The following is a 9,320-nucleotide window of genomic DNA, read 5'->3' as shown; positions in this document are numbered from 1 at the left end:
ATCTTCAATCTGAAGCCTTTTTGTGCTCTTTGAAAATGGCACACTGAATGGGGGCAGTGCAATTTAAATTTCAAGGGATGGATTAGAGTTTTTATCGCTCTTGAAAGTCAAATAGCCCTTTCATTTCATTTTAGAAATAAACTCTAATACATTCCTTGATATTTAAATTGCGCCGCCCCTATTGTGTCCTCTTTTTAAAGAGCACAACAGAGCCCTCAGATTAGGCAGCAAGTAGCAAAACAAACCCGTAACACTGGACACAACATTCAATGGGATGATGCCCATATCATTGAGTTTGAAACGCACTTCTGGTCAAGAATGGTAAAAGAAGCATCTGCATAAAAAAGGATGAATCCTTCACTGAATAGGGATTCTTGCTATACACTTTTACCTTTGTGTAAATAATAAAAAGTCCACGGGCGTGGTTGTTAGAAGCTTAAACTACATAAAACTCTCTCCAATTTTGCAGGGGGAGAGCCTTTGTCGGGAGTCTTTAATAATAAAAGGGATAAATCCTTCACTGAATAGGGATTCTTGCTATAATGTTACCTTTCTTCGCTCCAGTGATCTCGAGGCAGCAGACAGCAAGAAATTGTGTAAATAATTCGCTGTTGCCGGGAGTCTTGCATGGGGCGGAGCACCAGGAAGTTCTTGAACTTTAAAAAAAATTAGGAAATTCCAAATAGTCGTCATGAGCGATAGAAATTGTAATTTCCTCCTTGAGAGTCACATACCCCCTTTCATTTCATTTTAGAATTTAACCTCTCTTTCTCTCTTAAAGACAATTTCATATAACTTCTGTTTTCGTATTGTTGTACTTTCGTCCGCAGACTACTTAAGCACATGTCGAGCCAACTCAGTCGGAAATGTAATATGTAGGCCTAAGTGTAAAGTTAAGTTTCATGTTCTTCCTTTTTTCTTTCTTTCTTTCTTTCTCTCCCTCTCTCTGTCTCTCTCCTTTTCCTCTATCTTCTTTAAAAAAAAATAATTCTTTCTTTTCTTCTCATTTTTCTGTGTGTGACATGCGTTGCGCGTACGTCTATCAATGTCTTAATATGGTAGATTTACATTTTGATGTTTCCCTTTGTAGGTGCACCTTATATTCCAGAAAGTGCCCTATTTTGATGGTGCCCCCCCCCCCCATGTATTGATCTCGATAAAAAATAAATTTCTCATTAATTCTATTTCCAATATATCTAATACTTGCACTAATCTCCAATTAAAAAAAAAATCGTCTACTTTCTCTCAAGACAACATTATATAAAGGATTCATTAATGCAAGGCTATCACGCGAGTAATCTCTCAATTTCTAACTTCCTGCTTTCCTCATCTCCCAGTCTCCCTTGCTTTAATATTCCTCGTTACTTCCTTCCAATTGAACTCCAAGTCCAACTTAATTGATGTTATACACTGTATCTATTCTTCAACTACAGGTAGATGCAAATGTTACTCAAAATCCATTATATAAATCACACTCAGGATACAGCCAATCGACGAGAATTGCTTCAATCTATATTTTACATGTATCATTAATATATGGTTTTACAATGGCTATGGTGATGAGTTGTCTAGGTAACATGTTGATGTGTTTGTTAAAATGTATTACCATGGTGCACCTTCTTGGTTACAAACAAATTATGTGTATGTATTAACGTAAGTTCGTGCCTTTACATATCACAGTAGAAATCAATGTTTTATATTTGATGCAGAATAATATTAATATTTGGAGATTAGAAACACAAACAGTTTCCATAACCGTTCAAGTGTTTCAAGAAAAAGTTAAGAAAACTTTCTCCTGGATGTAAATTGGAATTTTAAGCGGTTTCATTGGAATTAATCGAGAAATTCCCCTCGCTAGCGTGTAAATAAAAATACGCCGGCCGGCCATACGTAAATGGCAGTGACGGTAACAACGAATTAGGAGGAATAGTACAGCGGATAAGCTCCCAATATAATGAAAATTGTGCACTTTTTGAGAAAAGCATGAAACTTCTAGCATAGTTAGTTTAGACCATAAGATTTATTTTCAGATGTGGAGGGAAGTCAGATTTGACCTCTGATGACCCTGAGAGGTCAAATCCAAAATGGCCGCTATTCCTCATGGTCTAATGTACAAACACACTTAACTTTTGAACCAAATAGTCCAGAAAAACATTTAAGGTGTCATTTCCAACTAACTTGGGGATGCCAATTCATTTGGTAATACTTTTGAGATCGCTTGAACTTAGGGTTTTGCATTTAGGTCAAGGTCATGGTCAAAATTGACTAAAAAATAGCAAGTTTTGAATGGTTACAAAAGTTTTCCCATTTATTTGTCATTTGTTCTCTCCTATGTTCTCAAATTTCTTTAGGAATTTACGCACCTTAATCCCTTTCAGTGAGTTTATGTCACATTTTGATTTGGCCTCTGATGACCCTGAGAGGTCAAATAAAAAATGGCCGCCAGTCCGCCGCATGGTCTAATAATTGTACAAACACGCTTAACTCATGAACCAAATAGTCCAGAAAAGCGTTTAAGGTGTCATTTTCAACTAACCTGGGGATGCCAATTCATTTTGGTAATAATTTTGAGATCGCCAGAACTCGGGGCTTTGCATTTAGGTCAAGGTCAAGGTCAAAATTGATTAAAACATAGCAAGTTTTGAATAGTTACAAAATGTTTTCCCATTTTTTTGTCCCCTTATGTTCTCAAATTTCTTTAGGAGTGGTTCCCCTGCATAGTCACCCACCTTAATCCCTTTCAGTTAGTTTATTTCACATTTCGATTTGACCTCTGATGACCCTAAGAGGTCAAATAAGAAATGGCGCCAGTCCGCAGCAGTGGCGGATCCAGGGGTGGGCCGAAACGGCCGCGGCCCCCCCCCCCCCTATTGGCGAAGCAAAAAAATTGAGAAGGAAAAAAGAGGAAGAAAAAAAGAAGGGAAAAAAAGGGGGGAAAGGAGAAGATAAAAGAAAACAGAACAAAAAGTAAAGAAAAGAGAGAGAGTTCAAAAAAGAGGAAAGAAAAAGAAGAGAGGAGCCGGTGAGAAAGCAAGACAACGAAATGGCACTAAAAATTAGTGACAGTAACGACGAATAAGGGAAAGACAAGGGGAAGGGGGTGCGTGAAGGCGGATGCATTAAGGGGAGGGGGGGGGGGGTGACTGGCCGTATTCTTATTTTTAGGTTATGCGAAACTGAGTCGAAATTATGCTTCTTTTCAAAACAATCTTAACATGCTTGTTTATGTTAAGCCGGAGTGCATGAAAAGGTTAGTGTAGAAAAACGCCCGGCCCCTCCAAAGAACGGCAGAATGGTAATCTATAAATTATGGGGTCATTCTTGATGGCTTGGGAGTCGTTATTAAGGAGGGGGCCGGCCCTACTCAAATGGTAGTGACGGTAACGATGGATAAGGCAGAGAGGGGGGGGGGGGTCAAACCCCCCTCAAATTTTTGTCAAGTTGTCAAGTTGGTCCTGATGTGTATAATGCGTAGACCAGGAGTTCTCAAACTTTTTCTTTGACGGTCCAGAAGCGATTTCTATGAAAGCTGTAAGGTCCGAAATGACACTTGTATACTGAAGATAATGAGGCTTGTTTTTGGTCTATATCTGATCCAAGGAGAATTGTTACAGTTTTAAAAAAAAACAGAACCGCCAGTGCTTCCACTCGTTTAAATAGAGTTTCCTGAAAAAGAACACCCAATATCCTGTAATTTGAAAGAATTTTCTTAAAACATTCAAAATGCCTCTTACGTGGATTTCTTATTTGGATGAATCGCTATGACGTTTTAATAATTATGTATCAATTATTGAGTGGGCTTATTTTGCTTTCTAATGGATCCATACAACGTGGCAGAGCTTGAGGGGTCTGGTAGAGCCTTTTCAAGAAAGAAATTGTCTTTAGGAGAAAAAAAGAGGTTATTTCTAAAATGAAATGAAAGGGTTATTGACTTTCAAGAGAGAAAATTGTCTATAAGAGAGGAAGAGAGGTTATTTCTAAAATGAAATGAAAGGGCTCTTGTCAAATAGCCCTTTCATTTCATTTTTTCTCTCGAAATAAACTCTCTTTCTCTCTGATAGACAATTTTATGAGATGGAATCTTCAATCTGAAGCCTTTTTGTGCTCTTTGAAAATGGCACACTGAATGGGGGCAGTGCAATTTAAATTTCAAGGGATGGATTAGAGTTTTTATCGCTCTTGAAAGTCAAATAGCCCTTTCATTTCATTTTAGAAATAAACTCTAATACATTCCTTGATATTTAAATTGCGCCGCCCCTATTGTGTCCTCTTTTTAAAGAGCACAACAGAGCCCTCAGATTAGGCAGCAAGTAGCAAAACAAACCCGTAACACTGGACACAACATTCAATGGGATGATGCCCATATCATTGAGTTTGAAACGCACTTCTGGTCAAGAATGGTAAAAGAAGCATCTGCATAAAAAAGGATGAATCCTTCACTGAATAGGGATTCTTGCTATACACTTTTAGCTTTGTGTAAATAATAAAAAGTCCACGGGCGTGGTTGTTAGAAGCTTAAACTACATAAAACTCTCTCCAATTTTGCAGGGGGAGAGCCTTTGTCGGGAGTCTTTAATAATAAAAGGGATAAATCCTTCACTGAATAGGGATTCTTGCTATAATGTTACCTTTCTTCGCTCCAGTGATCTCGAGGCAGCAGACAGCAAGAAATTGTGTAAATAATTCGCTGTTGCCGGGAGTCTTGCATGGGGCGGAGCACCAGGAAGTTCTTGAACTTTAAATTTTTTTAGGAAATTCCAAATAGTCGTCATGAGCGATAGAAATTGTAATTTCCTCCTTGAGAGTCACATACCCCCTTTCGTTTCATTTTAGAATTTAACCTCTCTTTCTCTCTTAAAGACAATTTCATATAACTTCTGTTTTCGTATTGTTGTACTTTCGTCCGCAGACTACTTAAGCACATGTCGAGCCAACTCAGTCGGAAATGTAATATGTAGGCCTAAGTGTAAAGTTAAGTTTCATGTTCTTCCTTTTTTCTTTCTTTCTTTCTTTCTCTCCCTCTCTCTGTCTCTCTCCTTTTCCTCTATCTTCTTTTAAAAAAAAAATAATTCTTTCTTTTCTTCTCATTTTTCTGTGTGTGACATGCGTTGCGCGTACATCTATCAATGTCTTAATATGGTCGATTTACATTTTGATGTTTCCCTTTGTAGGTGCACCTTATATTCCAGAAAGTGCCCTATTTTGATGGTGCCCCCCCTCCCATGTATTGATCTCGATAAAAAATAAATTTCTCATTAATTCTATTTCCAATATATCTAATACTTGCACTAATCTCCAATTAAAAAAAAAATCGTCTACTTTCTCTCAAGACAACATTATATAAAGGATTCATTAATGCAAGGCTATCACGCGAGTAATCTCTCAATTTCTAACTTCCTGCTTTCCTCATCTCCCAGTCTCCCTTGCTTTAATATTCCTCGTTACTTCCTTCCAATTGAACTCCAAGTCCAACTTAATTGATGTTATACACTGTATCTATTCTTCAACTACAGGTAGATGCAAATGTTACTCAAAATCCATTATATAAATCACACTCAGGATACAGCCAATCGACGAGAATTGCTTCAATCTATATTTTACATGTATCATTAATATATGGTTTTACAATGGCTATGGTGATGAGTTGTCTAGGTAACATGTTGATGTGTTTGTTAAAATGTATTACCATGGTGCACCTTCTTGGTTACAAACAAATTATGTGTATGTATTAACGTAAGTTCGTGCCTTTACATATCACAGTAGAAATCAATGTTTTATATTTGATGCAGAATAATATTAATATTTGGAGATTAGAAACACAAACAGTTTCCATAACCGTTCAAGTGTTTCAAGAAAAAGTTAAGAAAACTTTCTCCTGGATGTAAATTGGAATTTTAAGCGGTTTCATTGGAATTAATCGAGAAATTCCCCTCGCTAGCGTGTAAATAAAAATACGCCGGCCGGCCATACGTAAATGGCAGTGACGGTAACAACGAATTAGGAGGAATAGTACAGCGGATAAGCTCCCAATATAATGAAAATTGTGCACTTTTTGAGAAAAGCATGAAACTTCTAGCATAGTTAGTTTAGACCATAAGATTTATTTTCAGATGTGGAGGGAAGTCAGATTTGACCTCTGATGACCCTGAGAGGTCAAATCCAAAATGGCCGCTATTCCTCATGGTCTAATGTACAAACACACTTAACTTTTGAACCAAATAGTCCAGAAAAACATTTAAGGTGTCATTTCCAACTAACTTGGGGATGCCAATTCATTTGGTAATACTTTTGAGATCGCTTGAACTTAGGGTTTTGCATTTAGGTCAAGGTCATGGTCAAAATTGACTAAAAAATAGCAAGTTTTGAATGGTTACAAAAGTTTTCCCATTTATTTGTCATTTGTTCTCTCCTATGTTCTCAAATTTCTTTAGGAATTTACGCACCTTAATCCCTTTCAGTGAGTTTATGTCACATTTTGATTTGGCCTCTGATGACCCTGAGAGGTCAAATAAAAAATGGCCGCCAGTCCGCCGCATGGTCTAATAATTGTACAAACACGCTTAACTCATGAACCAAATAGTCCAGAAAAGCGTTTAAGGTGTCATTTTCAACTAACCTGGGGATGCCAATTCATTTTGGTAATAATTTTGAGATCGCCAGAACTCGGGGCTTTGCATTTAGGTCAAGGTCAAGGTCAAAATTGATTAAAACATAGCAAGTTTTGAATAGTTACAAAATGTTTTCCCATTTTTTTGTCCCCTTATGTTCTCAAATTTCTTTAGGAGTGGTTCCCCTGCATAGTCACCCACCTTAATCCCTTTCAGTTAGTTTATTTCACATTTCGATTTGACCTCTGATGACCCTAAGAGGTCAAATAAGAAATGGCGCCAGTCCGCAGCAGTGGCGGATCCAGGGGTGGGCCGAAACGGCCGCGGCCCCCCCCCCCCCCTATTGGCGAAGCAAAAAAATTGAGAAGGAAAAAAGAGGAAGAAAAAAGAAGGGAAAAAAAGGGGGGGAAAGGAGAAGATAAAAGAAAAGAGAACAAAAAGTAAAGAAAAGAGAGAGAGTTCAAAAAAGAGGAAAGAAAAAGAAGAGAGGAGCCGGTGAGAAAGCAAGACAACGAAATGGCACTAAAAATTAGTGACAGTAACGACGAATAAGGGAAAGACAAGGGGAAGGGGGTGCGTGAAGGCGGATGCATTAAGGGGAGGGGGGGGGGGTGACTGGCCGTATTCTTATTTTTAGGTTATGCGAAACTGAGTCGAAATTATGCTTCTTTTCAAAACAATCTTAACATGCTTGTTTATGTTAAGCCGGAGTGCATGAAAAGGTTAGTGTAGAAAAACGCCCGGCCCCTCCAAAGAACGGCAGAATGGTAATCTATAAATTATGGGGTCATTCTTGATGGCTTGGGAGTCGTTATTAAGGAGGGGGCCGGCCCTACTCAAATGGTAGTGACGGTAACGATGGATAAGGCAGAGAGGGGGGGGGGGGTCAAACCCCCCTCAAATTTTTGTCAAGTTGTCAAGTTGGTCCTGATGTGTATAATGCGTAGACCAGGAGTTCTCAAACTTTTTCTTTGACGGTCCAGAAGCGATTTCTATGAAAGCTGTAAGGTCCGAAATGACACTTGTATACTGAAGATAATGAGGCTTGTTTTTGGTCTATATCTGATCCAAGGAGAATTGTTACAGTTTAAAAAAAAAACAGAACCGCCAGTGCTTCCACTCGTTTAAATAGAGTTTCCTGAAAAAGAACACCCAATATCCTGTAATTTGAAAGAATTTTCTTAAAACATTCAAAATGCCTCTTACGTGGATTTCTTATTTGGATGAATCGCTATGACGTTTTAATATGTATCAATTATTGAGTGGGCTTATTTTGCTTTCTAATGGATCCATACAACGTGGCAGAGCTTGAGGGGTTTGGTAGAGCCTTTTCAAGAAAGAAATTGTCTTTAGGAGAAAAAAAGAGGTTATTTCTAAAATGAAATGAAAGGGTTATTGACTTTCAAGAGAGAAAATTGTCTATAAGAGAGGAAGAGAGGTTATTTCTAAAATGAAATGAAAGGGCTCTTGTCAAATAGCCCTTTCATTTCATTTTTTCTCTCGAAATAAACTCTCTTTCTCTCTGATAGACAATTTTATGAGATGGAATCTTCAATCTGAAGCCTTTTTGTGCTCTTTGAAAATGACACACTGAATGGGGGCAGTGCAATTTAAATTTCAAGGGATGGATTAGAGTTTTTATCGCTCTTGAAAGTCAAATAGCCCTTTCATTTCATTTTAGAAATAAACTCTAATACATTCCTTGATATTTAAATTGCGCCGCCCCTATTGTGTCCTCTTTTTAAAGAGCACAACAGAGCCCTCAGATTAGGCAGCAAGTAGCAAAACAAACCCGTAACACTGGACACAACATTCAATGGGATGATGCCCATATCATTGAGTTTGAAACGCACTTCTGGTCAAGAATGGTAAAAGAAGCATCTGCATAAAAAAGGATGAATCCTTCACTGAATAGGGATTCTTGCTATACACTTTTACCTTTGTGTAAATAATAAAAAGTCCACGGGCGTGGTTGTTAGAAGCTTAAACTACATAAAACTCTCTCCAATTTTGCAGGGGGAGAGCCTTTGTCGGGAGTCTTTAATAATAAAAGGGATAAATCCTTCACTGAATAGGGATTCTTGCTATAATGTTACCTTTCTTCGCTCCAGTGATCTCGAGGCAGCAGACAGCAAGAAATTGTGTAAATAATTCGCTGTTGCCGGGAGTCTTGCATGGGGCGGAGCACCAGGAAGTTCTTGAACTTTAAATTTTTTTAGGAAATTCCAAATAGTCGTCATGAGCGATAGAAATTGTAATTTCCTCCTTGAGAGTCACATACCCCCTTTCGTTTCATTTTAGAATTTAACCTCTCTTTCTCTCTTAAAGACAATTTCATATAACTTCTGTTTTCGTATTGTTGTACTTTCGTCCGCAGACTACTTAAGCACATGTCGAGCCAACTCAGTCGGAAATGTAATATGTAGGCCTAAGTGTAAAGTTAAGTTTCATGTTCTTCCTTTTTTCTTTCTTTCTTTCTTTCTCTCCCTCTCTCTGTCTCTCTCCTTTTCCTCTATCTTCTTTTAAAAAAAAAATAATTCTTTCTTTTCTTCTCATTTTTCTGTGTGTGACATGCGTTGCGCGTACATCTATCAATGTCTTAATATGGTCGATTTACATTTTGATGTTTCCCTTTGTAGGTGCACCTTATATTCCAGAAAGTGCCCTATTTTGATGGTGCCCCCCCCCCATGTATTGATCTCGATAAAAAAT

This window comes from Strongylocentrotus purpuratus, unplaced genomic scaffold (genome assembly GCF_000002235.5).
Source record: "Strongylocentrotus purpuratus isolate Spur 01 unplaced genomic scaffold, Spur_5.0 spur5_scaffold_7, whole genome shotgun sequence".
Lineage (NCBI taxonomy): Eukaryota > Metazoa > Echinodermata > Echinoidea > Camarodonta > Strongylocentrotidae > Strongylocentrotus > Strongylocentrotus purpuratus.
The sequence above is the reverse complement of the archived record's forward strand: the minus strand, read 5'-3'. Positions refer to the sequence as shown.